This window comes from Rhinoraja longicauda, chromosome 35 (assembly GCF_053455715.1).
Source record: "Rhinoraja longicauda isolate Sanriku21f chromosome 35, sRhiLon1.1, whole genome shotgun sequence".
Classification (NCBI taxonomy): domain Eukaryota; kingdom Metazoa; phylum Chordata; class Chondrichthyes; order Rajiformes; family Arhynchobatidae; genus Rhinoraja; species Rhinoraja longicauda.
The window spans coordinates 14,443,181-14,467,518 of NC_135987.1; the positions used below are offsets into that span (position 1 = coordinate 14,443,181).

Genomic DNA, 24,338 nt, shown 5'->3' on the forward strand with positions numbered 1-24,338 from the left:
TTTGCCGTTTCTTGCCTTGATAATCTACTCCTCTGCCTCGATGGGTTAATTACTGTTGTCTGACTTTTTGAGCTCCGATGTGAACCTGGGTTGATCGACCATGAAGACGATTGAATTGTTGTTTCGCCGGAGGTTTAAAAAAAAATATCACGAGAGCCGGGCATTTCCGAGGAGACTTGACTTGAGCTGAAAGTGCCGTCGGTACGAAGGATGGTCTCGTCTTAACTTCCTTGGCGTCTGCCCAAGTCACCTGTCGGAAGCGATGAACAAATAGAAACGTTTGCGTCTTTGTTCCGTGGCCCTGCGGCCCTTTTTTTGATGTTTGGTGGAAAGTGGGAGGCACTTCTCCGTGTGTTTGCCCGGTTAATTACTCCACCAGTTCCACAGGGGCCAACTGTAGACTTGCTTCCAGGCTTCCCATTAAATATGCAGGCAAACGGCCGGCTCTTTCTGCAGCTCCCTGGGCAATTTGCGAGGGGGAAAAAAATGCAAGAGCCAGTCTATTCTGAAATAATCACTGGAAGCAATCTCAACTTAACTCCACATTCACATGAAGAAAGGCAGCAAGATTTTATTCATTCACTGGCCGTTGCATTCCCTGGCCAGAACGATTTGTTATCCACCCTCAAAACTGCTGAGCAAATGTCGGAGATTATTACTGCCTGCTGATAAGGTTGTTTATGATTTGTGGAGGTTTAATTGGCTTGTTGGGCCCTGTGCCTGGAGTCCACAGAGATCAGATGTTGTTGGTGTTGGTCCATGGAGGTGGATGGACCATTCACACTTGCCCCACAGTTCTACAAGATTAGGACTGCAGTGCATTTCATAACTCCACCTCTTGGCCTGTATTGCTCCACTAGGAATCTGCAGATCAGCTGCTGGTAGAACTGGACGTAGAGGGCAAGTTGGGGACACCTGCCGCGCCCCTGTCTCTCCCACCACCCAGCCCCAGACCGCCTGAAGTGGAGGAAGAACTTCCTTCACGTGGTCCAGCCACTGTCACAGTCTCCTCAAGCACCCAGACCAGCCTTGTGGGAAAAGAAACGCAGTGACAACCACCACCACGAAAAGCTGCCAATCCCAACCTGGGAACAGCTCCCACCTGGTCACAGGTGTGACTGGAAGACCTGGAAGTCTCTCAATAGGCTTGGTACAGGGATGGGCCGATGCAAGACCAACATGAGCAAATGGGGCTATGCAGATGCGGCAGACACAGAGTGTGAATGTGGAGCATCTGCACAACCCATGCCACACCTACTAAGATGCCCACTTCTTGGTGAACAATGCTGCCTGGAAGATCTAGCAGTGGCAAACGAGAAGGCTGCCCACTGTGCAAAAGCCTGGCCCAACATTTGAAACCTAGATGATGAACATGAAAGAAAAAGGGTGAAAAAACCCATCTCGACTCTCTTAACCGTTGGGTTTCAATTAATTGGCCGTTATTCCTGAGCCTGTCGCCTTGTTACTCAACTCTGCTTAAATAGATAGGAAGGATCTATCTTTATCCTTGTGAAGGAAAGAACTGCAGATGATGGCTTACGCTGAAGGCAGACACAAAATGCTAGAACCAGTTCGGAGAACCTCGACACCATTGTACTGTCTTATTACTTCCTCAAATATCCAAAAAGCTGCCGATGCATCTACTCAGTGACTGAATCAGTCTGAAGAAGGGTCGTGATCTTCTCTCCAGAGATGCTGCCTTTCCCGCTGAGTTACTCCAACATTTTGTGGTCTATCTTCGGTTTAAACCAGCATCTGCAGTTCCTTCCTACTCAGTGACCAAATCTCCACAGCCATTTGGGGTAGGGAATTCCAAAGTTCCCTGCCCTTTGAGCCATGAAGATTTATTTTAAAGATTGCAAGCCTTAGTTTTAGCCTCGTCATCCAAGGGAGGCTGCTTTAGAGCCTTGTATGTTCCACTGAGGTTGCTTCTCAATCTTTAAAAAGTGGAATTCTTTGCCACAGAAGGCGGTGGAGGCCAAGTCAGTAGTGGATATTTTTAAGGCAGAGATAGATAGATTCTTGATTAGTACGGGTGTCGGAGGTTATGGGGAGAAGGCAGGAGAATGGGGTTAGGAAGGAGAGATAGATTAGCCATGATTGAATGGCGGAGTAGACATGATGGGCCGAATGGCCTAATGCTACTATCACTTATGACCTTAAACTTGAGAGACTTGAGGACTCTCCTCAGCTGGAGTTAATACAATCCCAGGGTGCATTCTGGTGATTTCCCCTCAGTCACTCCGCATTCTTCTTCTTTCGTACGTCAACCACAACAATCAAAAGTGGCAATTGGTGCTTCAGAGTCCGGTAGCTGACGCTTTGCTGCAGATTTTGCCAGTTCCCTAGAACTACCCAGGGTGGACGACGAGGATGTAAAACAGCTCCCACCCCCGCTCCACATTGTTCGGCATTCCTGGTGGTTCGGCATCTGACTCACTGGGTGCGGCCTCGTGGCCTCCCCATGGTCTCATTCAGGTATTGTTCCCGCATTCCCTTTCACTGCTCAAGCGACAATAGACAATAGGGGCAGGAGGAGGCCTTTCGGCCCTTCGAGCCAGCACCACCATTCAATGTGATCATGGCTGATCATCCACAATCAGTACCCCATTCCTGCCTTCTCCCCCTACCCCCTGACTCCGCTATCCTTAAGAGCTCTATCTAGCTCTCTCTTGAATGCATTCAGAGAATTGGCCTCCACTGCCTTTTGAGGCAGAGAATTCCACAGATTCACAACTCTCTGACTGAAAAAGTTTTTCCTCATCTCAGTTCTAAATGGCCTACCCCTTATTCTTAAACTGTGGCCCCTTGTTCTGGACTCCCCCAACATTGGGAACATGTTTCCTACCTCTAACGTGTCCAACCATTTAATAATCTTATACGTTTCGATAAGATCTCCTCTTATCCTTCTAAATTCCAGTGTACACTGTGAGCGGCTGCGACTCGCCTTAGGCTCGGGCCGCGTGGATGCCAACATCGGGAGCTCCGGCAGCGGCAGCGTGTTCGCCCGCCCCTGATCGCGGGGCTTGGGTCGCGGACATTTCACCGTCCGGCGCGGCCTAAAATAGGCCGCGGGATTTTTCTCTGCTGGGCGGGGGCTTCAATGTCGGGAGCCACGACCGCCCCGACGTGCAGCAACAGCGGCAGCGTGTTCGCCCGCCCCGGATCGCGGGGCTTGGGTCGGCCCGCTGCGGACCGTCCGGCGCGGCCTGCAACCACAACAACCTGACCGCGGGAGAAGACGGCAGGGGAAGGGAAAAGACATTGTGGCCTTCCATCACAGTGAGGAGAGGACTGGAGGAGACTCACTGTGATGGATGTTTCTTTTTATTCACAAAATGCTGGAGTAACTCAGCAGGTCAGGCAGCATCTCGGGAGAGAAGGAATGGGTGACGTTTCGGGTCGAGACCCTTCTTCAGATGGATGTTTCTTTGTTGTGTAATTTGCCTATTTTAATGCTTCATTGTGTAATCTGCCTATTTTAATGCTTTTATTGTTGGACTGTGGGTGACTGAATTTCGACCAATTTGGATGACAAATAAAGCTATCTTGAATCTTGAATCTTGAATCTTGAATACAAGCCTAGTCGCTCCAGTCTTTCAACATACGACAGTCCCGCCATCCTGTTCCCAATGCCACTTTCTACATCTACCAGAGCCCAGTTTGCTATGCTACCCTGTATACTCGCTGGAGCCCTATTGTCCACACTCCCTTGAAACCGCTGTGGTTCACCGAACATTTTATTGCACTGCAGTGTATCATTTAAAAAGAAGATGAGTTAAGAGTGCGCACTGGGAGAACCACCAGTGTGAAAGATTTGCCGGTCCAACAAAACCAAAGTCCCATGGTGCTGGTTTAACTGTGCCCCGATATTTAAGACTCATTTGAAACACCGAAGCAAAACAATAATAATGCATTGAAATTGAGCTGTCTTGTAGGCAGTCTCAAAGTGGAGGTGAGTTATATCATAATTTGCAATTTCCAGTCGTAAGGCTCCTAACCCCCTGCTAATTGGGGTTTGAGAGTTCACTGCAGAAGGATGAGGAGCAGGACATTCTCTTGTGGTCATCATTGGACACTTTGAGATGATCAGTGTGAACAAATGGGAAAACTGGCACCAGGTGTTTGCCACTCTACATCTGGGTCAGATGTTTCATGGGTCAGATAAGCTTACAGCACACGAGGAGGCTGTTTCTCCCATTGAGTCAGTGCCAGCAGGAGTATGGACAATCAAGCCTCATCTCACCTCATCTAATTTTTCAATTCTTGGGCTGCAGCCCCATCTCCTGCCTTCGCCCCATCTACCCCTGACACCCGTACTAATCAAGAATCGATCTATCTCTGCCGTAAAAATATCTATTGTCTTGTCGCCCACAGCTTTCTGTGGCAATGAATTCTACAGATTCACCACTCTCTGACTGTAGAAGTATCCAGGCCATTTTTCCCAGACTTGCTTGTGCATTCTCTCAGGACCAGAACCAGAGGGATTGCTAGACTATACCTTCACAGAGTCAGTAGATGACTCTAGTGTCAGTATGCTCAGTAGAGAGCTTCTGTGGATTATTGATCTTTCTGGCCAGTAAACTTTCATCCACCTGTTCAAACCCTGCAGCACTGATGCAGAATACTTCAAAAAACCATATATATAATCTGATGAAAGGTCATTGATTCGGTATGTTAACCATGTTTCAGTCAGTGCCTCTTGACTTGCTGAGTACACCACCGTTTGTCAGTGTGTTGGAAGGAACTTCAGATGCTGGTTTAAACCGAAGATAGACACAAAAAGCTGGAGTAACTCAGCGAGACAGGCAGCTTCTCTGGTGAGAAGGAATGGGTGACGTTTCGGGTCGAGGAAGAAGGGTGTCGACCCGAAACGTCACCCATTCCTTCTCTCCAGAGATGCTGCCTGTCCCGCTGAGTTACTCCAGCTTTTAGTGTCTGTCTATCATTTCTCAGTCCTTGTTTTGCATTTTCAGTACCTGCTGCGTTTTTGCTTTTTGTTATTAAGTTATGATTTGTCTGTTTGTTAGAAGCCTGTCGCAAGCATTAGGCTTTCAGCATTACCACGATAAGCCCCTGCACTCCAATGCAATTGAGTGCAAGTGAAGTGGTGAGCTCTCACTGATATGCAATGAGACAAGTCTTTTATTCGTTCCCTTTATGCTACGACGGAGAGCAAAGAACTCCTCCACCCGCTGTCAGTTGAGACAAATTATTTCAATGATGTTGGCTGCACCATCAGAGATGCTTAAAAGTTTTCAAGTGTCTGTGTTGTTAAGAGTTTTGAAAGGGGGGAAGAAAAGCTCTCAGTGCACTGATGGTTGAATTGCCACGGCATTCTATCCCTGTCTGAAATCAGTACAAAGGATAGCCTGAGCAGACAATTTCTTTTGGTTGAGAAGAATTGGATTTAGATTGTGCTATTGTAGCTCTCTTATTGAAGTGCTGTCTGAGACTAGTTGTTTCCTTTGGGGGTGATCAAACAAAGAAGCTGCAGCTTTAAAAGTGTACACAGAGCTTGGTAGAATAAACAAGCACGTTGGAGACAGATCGAGGATCCCCAGAGTCAGTCTACCTCAGTAAAGCCATCCCCAGAACAAGCGCTCAGAGGCCTCACTCACATCCTCGTACTTTATTATTTGCATGGTGCAATTTCAAAAAACCATCAAAGATGAGTGGCTAGGGCTTCAGCATAGAGAATTCCCTTTCTGCTGTTGTAATGAGAGCACTAGGAGTATAATAAGAAATTAACTGCAGATGCTGGTACAAATCGAAGGTATGAAGAAGGGTCTCGACCCGAAACCTCACCCATTCCTTCTCTCCTGAGATGCTGCCTGACCTGCTGAGTTACTCCAGCATTTTGTGAAGAAGCACGAGGAGTATAAAATCAACAGCAGGATAGATGGGTTGAATGCCCGGAGGCAGGACATCATGAAGCGGAGGACTTAGGTTTAAGGTGAGAGGGGAAAGATTTAATAGGAACTTGAGGGACAACTTTGGGTGGTGGGTATTTTTTTTTCACTTGATAACCCCAATGACGTGTCTGCCCATCCTTTCTCAACATCGGAGGAGCGTTGCTGAGTGCGTAAGACTTCCATCGCCACAGGGAGCAAGTTAAGAGTTGGCACTTTGGATTTTAACATCACATCATGTGTATCTGAAAACATTCATTTTATTTTAATTTTGACTTTTTGGGTACCTTTTTGTGCGTTGTCCCTGTTGGCAGACCAATTTCCCTCTGGGGATGAATAAGGTTTTATCGTATCGTATATGGAACAGGCTGCCAGAGGAGGTAATTGAGCCAGGTACAATGACAATATTTAAAAGACATTAGTTCAGGTACATGGATAGGAAGGCAGGTGGGACTAGCGAAGATGGGGCATCTCGGTTGGGATGGACAAGTTGGGCCGAAGGGCCTGTTTCCATATTATGTGACTATGACTATTTCAAACATATTTCAGCCATTGAAGAGATAAATTGCTTTGGACGCTAGTATTCTCCAGCAGCGCTAAATTAGAGCAGGGAGCTCCAATCATGTTGCGGCTGGTGAGAACTATAATGTAATGAGATGGGCCTAGTAGCCTTTCCTATGGACCGGAATGAGTCCATGATGTTATTTCAAAGTGGAGCAAGGGACTTCTCCCAAATTCACGGGCGAAGATGTATCTCTTCAGAAGGGTCTTGACCCGAAAAAAACAGTCTGAAGAAGGGTCTCGACCCAAAACGTCACCCAATCTTTCTCTCCAGAGATGCTGCCTGTCCCGCTGAGTTACTCCAGCATTTTGTGTCGACCCTCGATTTAAACCAGCATCTGCAGTTCCTTCCTACACTGGAGTTTCTTGAGTATTTTTGCTGAGCAAACAGTGCTGTTTTAATCATCAGTCAGTGTGGCCTTAAATGACAGGCTAGTCTTTGTTTCAGAATAATTATCCGTCTGTGCGAAATTGGCCACTGTTGGGACCGGAAATGAAATAATGTCCTTATTCATTTCTGTGGTTGCATTTCTGCAGGGTCTGGTTCACGTGAGATTTCTAACTGGTGTTTTGGGGAAGTCCTGTTTGAAAGATTGCATTACAAGGAGTCGAGCGAGCTCTGTGGCTCCGAAGCGCTTTATATATGTTAAGATCATTAGAGTGCTCTCACTTCTGGGCCCAGAATTAGATATTACTGCACTACATCACTGAATACTAAAATTAGTTTTCATTAGTTCTCTTTAATGGCATGTTAATTGTGATTTGTGGACCGTATCCTCGATTCCAGCCAGCTTTATTACAAACCTCCAACCCCTTGATCTTGGCCCCCTGGTTTTATTTGCTATTACACTGTTAAAATTGCTCTTCAATATTTGTGCGCGGAGGCAAACGGTTTAATAAAATAATATAAATCACCTCAGACAAACTTTGCACGTTACTGGAAGTTCACTTCAAGTTACTGCATGTGAAATTTTCTTCACTGTTTTACTGGAAGAAAACGTTTAGTTTCGAGATGCAGTGAGGAAACAGGCCCTTCGGCCCACCGGGTCCGCGCCAACCAGCGATTCCCGCACATTAATACTATCCTACACACACTAGGGACAATTTTTACATTGACACAGCCAATTAACCTACAAACCTGTACGTCTTTGGCGTGTGGGAGGAAACCGAAGATCTCAGGGAAAACCCATGCAGGTCACGGGGAGAACGTACAAACTCCATACAGACAGCACCCACAGTCAGGATTGAACCCGGGTCTCCGGCTCTGCATTCGCTGTAAGGCAGCAACTCTACCGCTGCGCCACCGTACCGCCCCATGTAAGACGTGTAGCATTAAAGGTAATCTCTGGAGGAAATGGATGGGTGATGTTCCGAATCGGGACCATGTGTCTGAAGAAGGGTCCCAACCCGAAAAGTCACCCAACATTTTTCTCCAGAGATGCTGCCTGACCTTTTGAGCTACTCCAGCACTTTGTGTCTAGCTTCGGTATATACCAGCATCTGCAGTTCCTTCCTACACCTTCTGTCTGCTCCACTGCATAATCTCCTCAAGGTATGCCTACTCTGAAGAAGTTCCCTTCCTCTCTCTGAGCCTCTCTCCCTCTCCCCCTCTGTGATTCCTAATCCTCTCCGGCTCAACAATGTCTGAAGAAGGGTCCCGCCTGAAATGCCACCCATCCTTTTTCTCCAGAGATGCTGCCTGACCCGCTGAGTTACTCCAGCACTTTGTGTCTGTCTTCAGCATTACGTACCAAAGACCAGTGGGCCCAGGTGATTTGATGCGATGAGTGCAGACTATGCCCATTGTGGAGATTATGTCTATCCAGGGGACCTTTGGAAAGATGAGAAGGAATTTCTTCACTCAGGGGGTGGTGAATCTGTGCAATTCATTGCCACAGACGGCAGTGGAGGCCAAGCCAATGGATATTTTCAAGGCAGAGATTGACATATTCTTGATCAGAGAAGGTGTCGGGAGTTATGGGGAGAAGGCATGAGAAAGGAGTTGAGAGGGAAAGATAGACCAGCTGTGATTGAATAGCACAGTAGACTTGGTGGGCCGAATGGCCTAATTCTGCTCCGAGAACTTTTGGAATTAATGGAGATGTGTGGGGCAAGTGCATTGAATGTCCCAGTGGCTGCTGGATGGTCTTCAGTCGACCCCCTCACTGACTGGTAATGTGTGTGCCTGCCACTAAGATGAGTGTCCATTATGGATCATTTTAATAAACATCAGATGTATTCATTGAAGAGCTGCACCGGGCACCTGATTACATAGAAACATAGAAAATAGGTGCAGGAGGAGGCCATTCGGCCCTTTGAGCCAGCACCGCCATTCATTGTGATCATGGCTGATCGTCCCTAATCAATACCCCGTGCCTGCCTTCTCCCCTTGATTCCACTAGCCCCTAGAACTCTATCTAACTCTCTCTTAAATCCATCCAGTGATTTGGCTTCCACTGCCCTCTGTGGCAGAGAATTCCACAAATTCACAACTCTCTGGGTGAAAAAGTTTTTTCTCACCTCAGTTTTAAATTGCCTCCCCTTTATTCTAAGACTGTGGCCCCTTGTTCAGGACTCGCCCAACATTGGGAACATTTTTTCTGCATCTAGCTTGTCCAGTCCTTTTATAATTTTATATGTTTCTATAAGATCCCCTCTCATCCTTCTAAACTCCAGTGAATGCAAGCCTAATTGATTGAGGAGCTCTGTTAAATGTTGAGAAAGAATGAAGTGATTGAACGCAGTGCTTCAAAAATATCCCTATCCAACAGCGGTATTTACTGTTTACATTGTTCACCCTCCAGATGGTAAGTTTACAAAGTGCATTCTTAAATATTGGGAAGAAATAATGCTTAAGACCTGTAAAACACCCCTCTCAGTACCCAATACCAGCTGGCACACCTCTTCCATATCGAGGGAGTGCCATACAGGTGAGGTGTTAAATTGTGATCCTATTCGACTCTTTGAAGAAGGGTCTCGACCCGAAACGTCACCCATTCCTTCTCTCCTGAGATGCTGCCTGACCTGCTGAGTTACTCCAGCATTTTGTGAATAAATACCTTCGATTTGTACCAGCATCTGCAGTTATTTTCTTATACTACTTTGAACACAAAGGATCGTCTGGCATATCTGGGAGAAGATAATTTGTCCAAAGTTTTTCCGGTTAATAGAAGTAATTACACTTCAGTAATTTTGCTGCCACCTCCTATTTTATTTTATATCTTCCTTTTTTATTTCTTTTGGCTTCTTCGCTTCTCATCTTTTCATTGACTTTTGCTTCGTGTTTCTTTGTTTCTCTCTCCTTTTCCCACTGGCGTTGTTGCTTGGCAAACCCCCTGCCCTTTTTACGCCCAGCAAGGTCCACAGGGCTGCACTGATAGTTTTCATTTGGCGCTTGAAGGAGAAAGCTTCACGGGGAGAGCTCCCTGTTCCTTTTATCAATGGTTCAGAGGGTTTAATGTCTCAGCTGAATGAAGGCACCTCACGCAATCAGTGCTACTCTCACGTGTCACTTTAGATTAGGCTCCCCTGTGTGGAGTGGATCGAGAATGCAGACCCTGAGGCTTTAGCCAAGCCGATAAAAATCCATGAGATTTTGAAGTGACTCTTCCCACAATCTCTTCACTGAATGAGCTTCTCAATCTCTTGAAGTATGTTTTGAAATACTAGTGCAGTAAGTCGTAAGGACTGTTGGAACAAAACATGGAGCAACTAAGTGCCAAGATAAACTAACCTCATCTGCTCATCAGATCATAAGGAGTAGAATTAGGCCATCGGCCCATCATGTCTACTCCGCCATTCAATCATGGCTGATCTATCTCTCCCTCCGAACCCCATTCTCCTGCCTTCTCCCCATGACTTGAATTTAGAGGTCGGTATTCATTAGTTTCGGGTCGAGACCCTTGTGAACATTTGGCTTCAGTGGGTCGAAACGTCACCCATTCCTTCTCTCCAGGGGTGCTGCCTGTCCCGCTGAGTTACTCCGGCATTTCGTGTCTACCTTTTGTTGCTTTGAGTCCACCCCTCGATTTGACGCTGGCTCCTTGGGTGTACTTTTTGCCACAATGCCGTCACTACTTAACGAAAGATTAATATGATGCGTGCTGATCGAGTGCCAGGTGTAATTCATGAATTGGCTTCACACGAGATTGGTTCTGATGTGGAGTGGGCGAAGTGATCAGCGGAGATGCATTCAAGGAAGGCTCAGTGCATTCATGAGGGAGGAATGAATACAAGCTCACATCAATGGATGCAAGTAGTGTGGGCAGAAGCTCATGCAGGGCCAAATGGTATATTTTCCGGTGCACGAAATGCAATGTAATCCTATCTAGTTTAGTGGGAATAAATGCTCCCTCTTCTGCCTGTGAATGTGTTGGTTTATTGCCATAATTCCGCACCTTTCCCTGCATTCTGTGCGAACCGTAAACCCATGCATCACAGGGAGATAGATGTTCGTCTTGCTTTAACAGCAGGAGATAAAAATGTCTGCAGTGCTTCGTGAATGATAACGGGTTGGTGGTGTGCCAAATCCCAGCTTCAAAGGCATCTATTTGGCACTGCCTCAATGAGGCCCTGACTGTTCATTTTTTTTTATTATTTAAAAGACTAACATTTACAGGATTTAAACAAACGTAATTCCCTGCTGATCGGGATAAAGCCACATCTGGGTGCACAGTCAATTGTCCACCGATTAATGTCAAACATGCGGCAACTCTTACACTGAAAAATGTTTTAAAGAGGAAACTAATTTGGATGTTCGCGTCATTGAAGTTACTGACGAAATACATTGAAAGAATTGAGCAGTTATTCAAGCTGGAGTTCATTAGCTCACAAGTGAGAGAGGCAGAATTAGGCCATTCGGCCCATCGTCTACTCCGCCATTCAATCATGGCGGACCTACCTTTCCCTCTCAACCCCATTATCCTGCCTTCTCCTTATAACTCTTGGCACAATGTGATGGTATACAAAGTCCAGCTCAATAAGGCTGGAGCTGCCTGACACCAATGCTTCCTCGTGGAGCTGAGTGATATTCTGTTCATAAGGTCATAAGTGATAGGAGCAGAATGAGGCCATTCGGCCCATCAAGTCCACTCCGCCATTCAATCATGGCTGATTTATCTCTCCCTCCTAACCCAATTCTTCTGCCTTCTCCCCATAACCCTTGACACCCGTACTAATCAAGAGTCTATCACTGCCTTAAAACTATCCATTGACTTGGCCTCCACAGTCTTCTGTGGCAATGAATTCCACGGATTCACCACCCTCTGACTAAAGAAATCCCACCTCATCGCCTTCCGAAAGGAATGTCCTTTAATTCTGCGACTATGACCTCTAGTCCCTGGCTCCCCCACTAGTGGAAACACTCTCTCCACATCCACTCTACCCAAGCCTTTCACTAATCTGTATATTCCCCTCATTCCTCTAATCTCTCGCGAGCACAGGCCCAGTGCCGTCAAACGCTCATGATATGCTAACACCCTCATTCCTGGGATCATTCTCGTAAACCTCCTCCAGACCCTCTCCAGAGCCAGCATGTCCTTCCTCAGATACGGTGCCCAAAACTGCTCACAGTACTCCCAATGCAGCCGGACCAGCACCTTGAAGAAGTCTGAAGAAGGGTCTCGACCCAAAAAGTCGCCCATTCCTTCTCTCCTGAGATGCTGCCTGACCTGCTGAGTTACTCCAGCATTTTGTGAATAAGCACCTTATGGAGCCTCGGCATTGCATCCCAGTTTTTGTTATTCTTGAAATAAATGCTAGCAACTGTATTGAGGCAGGGGTCAGTGCAGTGGTGTAGTGTGTTGTTTCAGCTGAATAGAATTGTGTTGGTACTTTTATATAATTTCAGTTGAGACTGCACAGGAGGTAGCGGTGAGCACAGGTGGCTGCCAGCATCGCCTGGCGGTGTGACTGGGCTGGGCTATTTATCTTGTCTCGCTCGGAACAGATGGCAATTGCTTTTCATCTTCAGCTTTGCATCTTGTTCAGTCGGGGGAGCTGGAGGTGACAGACCCGAGGGGTTCTTCATCAAAGTACAGCGCTTGCCACAGCTCGGTGATAGTTGCTGCGATGTATTGGTTGTCTCTGTTCCTTTTCTACCCCCCCCCCCCCTCACTGGCAGGTACATGCCCTGGTGGGAGAGGGAGGTTGAGCAGCACTGAGGTCGTATCAATCCAGAGACTTGCCACCCTAAACTCCAGTGTCGAATTTTTATTGCACACGTATACAATACGTGGTCTCCGCCAGCATTTCTTATCAATCCCCTCTCGTCCCTGATGGAGAAGGTAATTAAGAGTCAACCATATTGGAAGGTCTGGTATTTGCTACACCTGAGCAGCTGATAAGAGCCAAATTCCTTCCCTGGAGGACATACTGGGCCAGATGGGTTCATTCTTGCCATTAATAAAACAAGCTTTAGTTTCAGGTTGAGTTGAGTTTAGTTTAGTTTAGAGATGCAGCGTGGCAACAGGCCCTTCGGCCCATCAGCGATCCCCGCACATTAACACTATCCTACACACACGAGGGACAATTTACAATGATACCAAGCCAATTTAACCTAGAAACCTGTACGTCTTTGGAGTGTGGGAGGAAACCGAAGATCTCGGAGAAAATCCAACGCAGGTCACGGGGAGAACGTACAAACTGTGTACAGATGGCACCCGTAGTCGGGATCGAACCCGGGTCCCTGGCACTGTGAGGCAACAACTCTACCGCTGCGCCACCGTGCTGTCCTGAGTTGATTATTTGAACTTGAACTCTTCGCTGTCGCGGTGAGGTTCAAAATGTGTGCCTCGGGGTTAACAGTCCAAAATTCTGGTATTGGTTTAATGGCTTGATCACAGCACCACGGCAGAGTACTGTGCGATCAGAGATGATCTTCTTTGGGTGAGAGGTTAGAGTCTTAGAGAGTCGTAGAGTGATACAGTGTGGAAACAGGCCCAACTTGCCCACACCGGCCAACAATGTCCCAGCTGCACGAGTCCCACCTACCTGCGCTTGGTGAATATCCCTCCAAACCTGTCCTATCCATGTACCTGTCTAACTGTTTCTTAAACGTTGGGATAGTCTCAGCCTCAACTACCTCCTTTGGCAGCTTGTTCCACACACCCACCACCCTCTGTGCGAAACCTCCTTCATGACAAGAGAGGGTTGAGCCAGCAGCCTCTCATCTCAGGGCTAAAGATTTCACGGCACTGTTTGGACCAGTGCTATTCTCTTCGGTTTCCTGACCAATGTTTTTCCTTCAATCAGCATCTCCTCCTTGCTCTGGGCAACCTTTGCTGCCAAATTAAGAATAAAATAAAATAAAAGGACGCACCTTTAGAAAGGAGAGGAGGAGGAATTTCTTCAGTCAGAGGGTGGTGAATCTGTGGAATTCATTGCCTCAGAAGGCTGTGGAGGCCGTCAATGGATATTTTGTTGAGGTGGAGGTTGATGGGTTCTTGATTAGTACGGGTGTCAAGGATTACGGGGTGATGCCAGGAGAATGGAGTTGAGAGGAAAAGATAGATCTGTTATTCACTAAATAAACCCCGTTTTGGCAAATGCAGTGGGGCAAGACCACCTGTTGAAGTCTCCTTTGGGGGAGGAGGCAGGTGGAGGGGGGTTGGGGAGACTAAACCCCTTCAATCTACATCCCAAGTAATTTTGTTATGTCCTATTTCTGACCAATCTTCATCAGATATCTTGGATTTTCAGTTTTTTTAAATGATATAATTCTGGTAGAATTGGATTCAGGAGTTGCATAAATATTTGAAAAGGAATATTTTACAAGGAATTTTCAAAAGACATTTCTGCAGATCTATGGATAGGGAAGGGTTTAGTTTAGTTTAGATACAGCGCGGAAACAGGCCCTTCGGCCCACCGGGTCCGCGCTGACCAGCGATCCCCGCACATTAACACTGTCCTGCACACACTAGGGACAATTTTTTACATTTGCCCAGCCAATTAACCTACATACCTGTACGTCTTTGAAGTGTGGGAGGCAACCGAAGATCTCGGAGAAAACCCACGCAGGTCATGGGGAGTTCGTACAAACTCCGTACAGACATGGTATGGAGGGATATGGGCCAAATGCGAGCAAATGTGACTCGCCCAGAATACCAATGGTCGGCGTGTGTCGGAAGTAACTGCAGATGCTAGGTCGTCAGCCATTCCTTCTCTCCAGAGATGCTGCCTGTCCCGCTGAGTTATTCCAGCATTTTGTAAATACCAGCGGTCGGCATGGGTGGGTTGGGCTGAAGGCCCTGTCTCCATGCTGTTTAGCTCTATGACTCTAGGGCTACACGATGGCGCAGCGGTAGAGTTGCTGCCTTACAGCGAATGCAGCGCCGGAGACCCGGGTTCGATCCTAACTACGGGTGCCGTCTGTACGGAGTTTGTACGTTCTGCCCGTGACCTGCGTGGGTTTTCTCCGAGATCTTCGGTTTCCTCCCATGCTCCAAAGACGTGCAGGTATGTAGGTTAATTGGCTTGGTAAATGAAAAAAATGTCCCTAGTGGGTATATCATTGTAGGATAATGTTAATGTGCGGGAATCGCTGGTCGGATCGGACCCGGTGGGCTGAAAGGGCCTGTTTCCGCGCTGTATCTCTAAACTAAACTAAACAGAGACTCTAAGTGAGCAGGGCTTGTGATGAATTCAATGCTGGGCCTGCTGGCTGGCCTCTACGCTGCACCAACTTGCAGTTCTAAGTTATAAAATGCAAGTAGAGGCGTTCCTTCCCTATCCTTGCCTTCCCGTTTTCAGATTTCAAGGTCTGACGAGCATTCCTATGGAGTTCGCTGCTGGAGCTTATAAATGATGCATCACCAAAGTGATTAGAATCACTTCATATTTATCTTTGTTGTTCATAATTAATGAGATGTTTGGGACTCGGATGCCCGACATGATCCCAAGGTAGGATTACTGTCGAATCTTAATGCGCCAGATGACTGAGGGGAGTTGAAGGGCCCCTTCCTGACCTGATTAGAGATAAATAAGTGCACCAGTGCCATCAACATTCAACAAAGACCTTCATTCTGTGCAGTAACTTTGTTCTAGATTAGTTGAATCATTGAAGTTTACAGCACGGGAGATGACTATTTACTCACCGTGTGTATTAATGCTGCTTCCCAATGCTTGGTTATTTACAGGTGACATGCTGGAGAGTCACTGCCTCTTAGCGCCGGCGACCCAGGTTCGATCCTGACCACGGGTGCTGTCTGTACGTTCTCCCAGTGACCGCGTGGGTTTTCTCCGGGCGCTCCGGTTTCCACCCGCACTCCAAAGACGTACAGATTTGGAGGTTAATTGACTCCTGTAAAATTGTAAATTGTCCCTAGTGTATAGGATAGTGCTAGTGTACAGGGTGATTGCTGGTTGGCACGGACTTGGTGGATCGAAGGCCCTGTTGCCATGCTGCATCTCCAAGGTCTAAAGTCTAAAGTTACACTGTATCAAGAGGTCGACTGGGTTATGGTTTCGACCTTGCCCACCCCATAAGGGAATGTGCTCCAGACCCATAACCCTTCTTTGGGTGAAAATAACTTTCCTTAATCCTTAAATCTGCGTGGCTCTGAATTTTTAACCCCTCTAAGAGTAGTTAGAGGGTCTTTCCAGTCCATTCTGTTAAGGACAGTTAGGAACACTTCTCAATTGAATCTTTCCTCAGCCTCAATCATTGCAAAATGAAACAACCTCTACTTAGCCAGCCTTTCATTATAACTGAACCTTTCCCGGCCACCTCCTGAACAATCTCTATACCCTGTTGAGGTCGTGTCAGATCCTCCTTGTAGCACGATAACCAGAGCTGTGCTCAGTAGTTTTAGTTTTAGAGAGACTGCGCGGAAACAGGCCCACCGAGCCTGCGCCACCCAGCGATCCCCATACATTAACACTATCCTACACACACAAGGGACAATTTTTACATTTACCAAGTCAATTAACCTACATACCTGTACGTCTTTGGAGTGTGGGAGGAAACCGAAGATCTCGGAGAAAACCTACGAGGTCACGGGGAGAACGTACAGACTCCGTTCAGACAAGCACCCGTAGTCGGGATCGAACCCGGTTCTCCGGCGCTGCATTTGCTGTAAAGCAGCAACTCTACCGCTGCGCCACCGTGTGTCCCAGTACTCCAGCTGTGCTCTAGTGTTGGGAGAGTTAACCAATCACTTGCCTGGCCTTGTCATCCAGGCTTCAGTCTTTCATTATCCGTTGCCTTTGTCGGTTCTCCAATACCATTGTAGTTGACTTTGCTCCATGCTCGGACAACTGCTGGTCGATGAAAGACGCGAGATTTTAACTTGACCACTTTCAATCTTTGGTGTGTGTGTGTAAGGGCTAACATTACGAACGCAGCAATGTGGGTTTTATTGCAGGAGTGTAAAAGCTCCAGCTCGGATTATTCCTGGGGCATCCTGTTGTCAACATGGAAGCGCGGTTTTATGGCTGATCGTATCCTCTGATATCTGCAACTGGCCTCAAAGCTTTGAAGTGTTACAAAAAACATCTTGCCTTATGGACTGCCCATTGTTCCCAAGAAAGAAGAGGTCACGACGGGCACGGAGGTCCCGAAAGACACATAAAGATTTATAGGGCATTCTAAACTTGCCATATAAGGCAGTGATGGGAAAATACTGGCACATGTATTTAGGGTATAAAAGGGGTGTAAATGCTAGCTTTCGGAGAGAGACACTACACTAGCTTCCTGAGCGTTTCTAAACGCTTCGGTTTCTAGACTCTCTCCCGCCTGGGTGAGCAGAATAAAGAGGTTAAACGAATTCGGTTGTCTGACTATTCTGTTCATAGGGCATGAACTACAACACGTGTGGGGGATCTTACAAATACAGGTCCCCCACCGATTTTCCGGAAACTCCTTTAATCCGGGCAAAATTTCGAGGGTTTGAAACCCCTCCCCCCCACCCTCCCCCCGGACGTTCCCCCCGAAAATGTGCCGACTAAGTCGGGTGAGGCGGCCAATCTCGAACTCATCGGGACTTCCACGCAGATCAAAGGGGTCGAATTTGCCCCTGCGGCTGAGGCTTTGGAACTTTGGCCCGGCTGGAGCTGGCAGATCCGTTCCCATAGCCGACGTCCAAGACCGACTTTACGGGCCGATATCTCGGATCGTCTGTCGCTTAGGTGGAATGCTGGTACCGTTGGGCCCCTCTCAGAGCAGGGACCTCTGTTGGCCCAGCAAAACAGACAATTCAGATAGGCTCAGGAACTGAGGATGCTGGAAAATCGTTGGTGGACCTGTCTTTGGTGGGCTAAAATGGCTGCCATCCCCTGCTGGAGAAGGGAAGATGGTACCAACACTGGTCTCGGAGAAGTGTGAAGGTTTTGAGCAGTTTTTTTAATAAATGTCCTTGGCTCAAGGCCATGGGAGGAATATCAGTTTTCATTGGGTACCAGTTGATGTAATTGGGAGAGAGGGTCTTCACATCATCCACTTCTCTAGATATATCTTACAGAAAGGAGATTTATCTCGATGACAGTGATACAATATCATTGAACATCCATCATTGTGAGCGCAACTTACAGTAACAAACATTGGAAGAAAAATATGGTTTGGGAAGATGGGCTGAATGGCTCGTTTTGGCTGCAGGCTTCTCTGATGAGGTAAGCACATTTGTGCACAGTATGTGTGTGAGCCCAAGGCAGTATAGGAATTGGTTTAGTTTAATATTATGATGTGTACTGAGGTACAGTGAAAAGCTTTTTTATTAGAGAGAGAGACCCTTGCGGGAGCGGCTGCGACGCGACGCGCCTTGGGCTTGGCCCGCTGTGGACCGTCCGGCGCGGCCTACAACCACAACAACCTGACTGCGGGCGAGGACAGCAGGAGAAGGGAAAGACATTGTGGCCTTCCATCACAGTGAGGAGAGAGAGGACTGGAGGAGACTCACTGTGATGGATGTTTCTTTGATGGATGTTTCTTTTTTTGTGTGTTTTTGGGGTTGGGTAATTTGAATGCCTATTTAATGCTTTTATTGTTGGACTGTGTTTTTGGGGGTTTTGGGGTTGTGTAATTTGAATGCATATTTAATGCTTTTATTGTTGGGCTGTGTTTTGGGAGTTTTTTGGGGTTGTGTAATTTTAATGCTTATTTAATGCTTTTATTGTTGGACTGTGGGTGACTGAATTTCGTCCAATATTGGATGACAAATAAAGCTATCTTGAATCTTGAATCTTGAATCTTGAATAAGCAAGGATGCGATGTTCCCTGACACCTGAGTATTTGCTGCATTTTCAGTGTTTATTGTACCAAGTTCCCGAGTTGGGCAGGATCACTCGAGAGCAAAGTTATCTTGAATTGAAGATGTAATTGGCATTAAGATACATTCACATTTCACTGAACCTACGTAATTAAACCCATAACCCATTAAATGTTTCCTGAAAAGCTTGTTTCCCAGATCACACTGATTGCAATACGTTTAATTACTCTTTATCAGTATAGTATTAATGAATTGTTATTTGCCATCAAGTGAAGCTTTAGAGAAACATTGGGATTGTCAACCCTGTTTTTGACCTGTTGTTGACTATTTGATCATGTGACAGTGATAGGAGCAGAATTAGGCCATTCAGCCCATTAAGTCTACCCCGCCATTCAATCATGGCTGATCTATCTCTCCCTCCTAACCCCATTCTCCTCCCTTCTCCCCATAACCTCTATCACCTGTACTGATCAAGAATCTATCTTTCTCTGCCTTAAATATATCCACTAACGTTGCCTCCGCGGCCTTCTGTGGCAAAGAATTCCACAGATTCTCCACCCTCTGACGAAAGAAATTTCTCCTCATCTCCTTCCAAAAAGAATGTCCTTTAATTCTGAGGCTGTGACCTCTGGTCCTAGACTCGCCCACATTTGGCCACATGGCTTTTAATCACATGGTTCATGGTCACATGATCACAGCATTGCCAGTTTGTGACAGTATTTGATTTTTGTTTCGTGTCAGTAAGACTTGTTCAAGTCATAGAGTCTGACGGTGTGGAAACAGGCACTTTGGCCCAACTTGCCCACATTGGCCAACATGTCCCATACGCACCAGTTCCACACGCACCAGTTCCACCTACCTGCGTTTGGCCCATATCCCTCTAAACCTGTCCTATTCATGTACCTGTCTAAATGTTTCTTAAACATTGCAAAGGTATCTGTCTCAACTACTTCCTCTGGCAGCTCGTTCCTTACACCTACCACCCTCTGCGTGATAAAGTGACCTCTCAGATTCTTATTAAATCTTCCCTCCCCCATCACCTTAAACCTATGTTATTTGGTTCTCAATTCCCCTACTCTGGGCAAGAGACTCTGTGCGTCTACCCGATCTATTCCTCTCATAATTTTATACACCTCTGTCAGATCACCCTCATCCTCCTGCACTCCATGGAATAGAGTCCTAACTTGACCAACCTCTCCCTGTAACTCAGGCCCTCAGGTCTTGGCAACATCCTGGCATTCCTTCTCTGCACCCTTTCCAGCTTGACAACATCTTTCCTATAACATGGCGACACATCCCTCTCTTCCCCTCCCCCTTCCCAGATCTCCCTCTATCTTCCTGTCTCCACCTATATCCTTCCTTTGTCCCGCCCCCCTGACATCAGTCTGAAGAAGGGTCTCGACCCGAAACGTCACCCATTCCTTCTCTCCTGGGATGCTGCCTGACCTGCTGAGTTACTCCAGCATTTTCTGAATAAATACCTTCGATTTGTACCTGCACTATCATATTATCATCCTACCGCAACCAGAGAGCAGCCCTGAACTACCATCTACCTCTATGGTACCCTCGGACTATCCTTGATTGGACTTTCCTGGCTTTACCTTGCACAAAACATTATTCCCGTATCGTGTGTCTATACACTGTAAATGGATTGATTGTAATCATGTATTGTCTTTCCGCTGACTGGTTAGCACGCAACAAAAACGTTTCACTGAACCTCGGTACACGTGACAATAAACTCAACTAAACTGAGGTCAAGGGTTTAGGTTTGGGCCCTTTAATTGTCTGGACCCACATGGTTTGAACAAGTGGCAGTTAGACTGATAACAAAACTTGGTTAGACACAAAGTGCTGGAGTAACTCAGCGGGACAGGCAGCATCTGTGGAGAGAAGGAATGGGTGATGTTTCGGGTCGAGACCCTTCTACAGACTGAGAAATGTCACCCATTCCTTCTCTCCAGAGATGCTGCCTGTCCCGCTGAGTTACTCCAGCCTTTTGTGTCCATCTTCGGTTTAAACCAGCATCTGCAGTTCCTCTGGTATTTGTCATTTCCACCGTAGGGAAAAGGTTCTGACTCTCCATGCCTCATCATTTTATACGGTACACTGTAGACTTGCCCAATAACAACTGCTTTATCTAGGTTTTTTTTAGTTTAGAGACAGCACGGAAACAGGCCCTTCGGCCCACTGAGTCCACGACGACCAGTGATCCTACACACTAGGGACAATTTTTTACATATCATACCAAGCCAATTAACCTATAAACCTGTACGTCTTTGGAGTGCGGGAGGAAACCGGAGATCCCGAAGAAAACCTACGCAGGTCACGGGGAGAACGTACAAACTCCGTACAGACAGCACCCGTAGTCAGGAACGAACCGGGGTCTCTGGCGCTGTAACACAGTACAGTACTGTAGTAAAGCGTCAGGGATGTGAAGTGAAATCTTTAGAGGGAAGTTAAAGAAAAACTACCCAATGCTTGGGAAAACAGCATATTGTCAGCCTTTGTGTACCACCAGCCATCATGAACATGGTTGCCTGCAGTTTCTGACAGGTACAGGTAGTTAGCTGAAATGAATGAGCAGTACAGAGCACAGAACTGTGAGTGTGGACAGGAATCACCGTTCATTTATCATCTCTGTATCGAAATCCAGTAGCTGTATGTGAGCATGTTTGTCATTTGGACAGCAGTGGTTCAAGGGGGCACCTCAGCATCACCTTCTGAAGGGCAATAATTGTCGTCCTCCTGAGTTCCGGATCCTGTGAATGAATTAAGAGAACGCTAAGGCTTTTGTGTGCTTTCTTTGATCCCTCTGTCAAGATGGTGGCGAAGGAACACTTAGATATTGAAACCGAAAAATGTGAACAAACTGCAATGAAAGGCAACAAATAGGAAAGAAATGTGTAGGAGGGAACGGCAGATGCTGGTTTACACCTAACATTGACGCAAAATGCTGGGGTAACTCAGCGGGATGGGCAGCATCTCTGGAGAGAAGGAATGGGTGACATTTTCGGGTCGAGACCCTTCCTCAGACTGGGAGTCAGGGGAGAGGGAGACGAGTGGTATGGAAGGGTGAGGTGTGACAACGACAGATCAAAGCAGACAATGCTCGAGGAAAACGTAGAATGGTTCATTGCTAGCTGAGTGAAAAGTGAGAACGAGGCATACAATTAGTAACATTTAATGTGGAGGACAGTGAAACTCACCTGAGAAGTAGGGTGGGGGAGGGATGGAGAGGGAGGGAAAGCAAGGGTTACTTGAAGTTAGAGAAATCAATATTCGTACTGCTGGATTGTCCAAGAGAAATATGAGGTGCTGTTCCTCCAATTTGCGTTGGGCTCCACACTGACAGTGGAGGAGGGAATAGTGGAAATAGATCATTAGCCCATTCGGCCCATCGAGTCTACTTCGCCATTCAATCATGGCTGATCTATCTCTCCCTCCTAATCCCATTCTCCTGCCTCCTCCCCATAACCTCTGACACCCGCACATGGGACAGTGGAAATAGGAAAGAAATATTGAATGAATGTTAATAATAATAATAATGCACTACATTTATATAGCGCTTTTCTAAACACTCAAAGATGCTTTACAGGGCTTACTAAAACATAGAGAAGAAAATAAATAGATAAATAAGTAAACGAACAGAAAAGGAAAAAGAAGGTGAGGTGGCGGTCATTGGTTGAAGGCAGTGCTGAACAGGTGAGACTTCAGTGATGTTTTGAATGTGGTGAGTGAGGAGGAGTCTCTGACGGTTTGGGGTAGTGAGTTCCAGCGTGTGGGAGCAGCGATGGAGATGTTGCATCTTGTCACTTTGCTCGGGAGCATTTTCATTTCAGACAATGAATTTATTTAGTGTGAGGGAGTCTTTAGCGAGCAAGTGCAGCAGCCAACAATGAAAGCATAGTCTCAACCAGCGATGGACAGTGTGTCGGCGTTAATGGAGGTAACGGCTCTAGCTGGGGAATTTACCTGTCTGTCGGACGGAGTCACTGCATCTTTCGTCTCTATCTGATTGTGCGTCTGTGATCAATGTTTCATCAGAAAGAAAAGCCTCTGAATTGGCAGCTCTCCCTCAGAGCTGTGCTGGGGAAGACAGCTTTAGTAATCTGTCAAATGCAAGCTGGTTCTGCAAGGTTGTAGTTGGAATTCCTCAAAGTACTTGAACGACGATAGTTTTGTGTCAGATCTAATTCTGTATCCCTTTTCTGCCAACTTCATCAATATATCTTTTCATTCCATTCTCCCTCTGGTGTTTATTTAGCTTGCTTTTAAACACGATTGTGTTACTTTCCTCGGTAATCCTTGTGGTAGTTAGTTCCACATTCCCACTCTCTGGGCAAAGAGGTTTCTTGTTAATTCCTTTGGGATCCATGAATGTACTTGAGGGCTTTTGTATTGGGCCAATTCAAGTCCAGTTTATTGTTCGCTGCACAAGTACCATAGTGGCGCAGCGGTAGAGTTGCTGCCTTACAGCGCCATAGCCCCAGGTTCGATCCTGACTACGGGTGTTGTCCGCGCGGAGTTTGAACGTTCTCCCCACGACCTGCGTGGGTTTTCTCTGGGATCTCCAGTTTGCTCCCACACTAACAAGACGTACAGGTTTGTAGGTTTGGCTTGGTATAATTGAAAATTGTCCCTAGTGCGTGTAGATGGTGCTAGTTGATAGAGGTTTTTAAAATTTTAAGAGGGACGGACAGAGTTAATGTGGGTAGGCTTTTCCTTTTGAGAGTGGGGAAGATTCCAACAAGGGGACATAGCTTCAGAATTGAGGGACAAAAGTTTAGGGGTAACATGAGGGGTAACTTCTTTACTCAGAGGGTGGTGGCTGTATGGAATGGGCTTCCGGTGGAAGTGGTGGAGACAGGCTCGATTTTATTATTTAAGAGTAAATTGGATATGTATATGGATAAGAGGGGATTAGAGGGTTATGGTCTGAGAGCAGGTAGATGAGACTAGCTAGGTCAGAGAGAGTGGTCGGCGTGGACTGGTAGGGCCGAACGGGCCTGTTTCCGTGCTGTAGTTGTTATATGGTTATATGGTTATAGTGTGCTAGTCGCTGTTCGGCGCGGAGTCAGAGGGCCGAATGGTCTGTTTCCGCGCTGAATCTCTATACTAAGGTGCAGGTACAATGGAAATCTTGCTCGCTGCAACGTCACAAGTGATAACACACAAAAACATATATGGTACATAACCTATAAGACACAGACGTAAAAGATTGCACAGATACAAAGATGTTCGTGCAATTAAGCTTTAGGCCTTCTTGCTCACCAATAATCAATCTATCCCTCCTGAAGATTTTGCTTCCACTGAACTTTAAGATTGAGATTTCTAAAGACATTTAATTCATTGGGATGAGAGATGCCTTATTTTAAACAGTGGGCAAAATTCTAGATTTTCACACACGTCCAACTAAACAGCATTGACAAAACTATTAACAATGGACTGTCTTTGGTTGCACTTAGGACTTTGTTTTTTTCCCGCTTGAATTGGGGTTATTAATTTGTTGATTTTTACTGTATTTATTATGTGATTAATGAATATTGTGTTTGCAGGCCTTTTATGCTGCTGCAAGTAAGAAGTCCATTGTTACCAATGCGAATGGACACTGGACTCTTGACTTGCGAAGAGGAAATATCCACATTTGCCAGACTCCCCTGCATCT

At 46.5% G+C, this 24,338-nt stretch overlaps 1 protein-coding gene across 1 annotated transcript in view; it reads left to right on the forward strand.

Moving 5' to 3' along the window:
* Nucleotides 1-24,338, forward strand: part of cdh23 (cadherin-related 23) — a 694,191-nt gene that overhangs the window by 109,909 nt on the left and 559,944 nt on the right. The gene's annotated exons all lie outside the window — the stretch shown is intronic.